The sequence below is a fragment of the Triticum aestivum genome, chromosome 4A (genome assembly GCF_018294505.1).
Source record: "Triticum aestivum cultivar Chinese Spring chromosome 4A, IWGSC CS RefSeq v2.1, whole genome shotgun sequence".
Lineage (NCBI taxonomy): Eukaryota > Viridiplantae > Streptophyta > Magnoliopsida > Poales > Poaceae > Triticum > Triticum aestivum.
In genome coordinates, this window is record NC_057803.1 from 7,433,455 (window position 1) to 7,433,945 (window position 491).

Consider the following 491-nt stretch of genomic DNA (forward strand, 5'->3'; position numbering starts at 1 on the left):
TCCTGGATCTTATTTGATAAGAAAACCACGTTTCTGAAGATTTTATTCCGTTTGGACTCAGTTTGATATTTTGTTTCTCCGAAACACTGAAATAGGCAAAAACAACAATTCTGGGCTGGGCCTCCGGTTAATAAGTTAGTCCCAAAAATAATATAAAAGTGGAAAATAAAGCCCAATATAGTCCAAAACAGTAGATAATATAGCTTGGAGCAATCAAAATTATAGATACGTTGGAGACGTATCAAGCATCCCCAAGCTTAATTCCTACTCGTCCTCGAGTAGGTAAATGATAAAAAGAGAATTTTTTATGCGGAGTGCTACTTGGCATAATTTTAATGTAATTCTTCTTAATTGTGGTATGAATATTCAGATCTAAGAGATTCAAGACGAAAGTTCATATTGACATAGAAATGATAATACTTCAAGCATACTAACTAAGCAATTATGTCTTCTCAAAATAACATGGCCAAAGAAAGTTCATCCCTACAAAA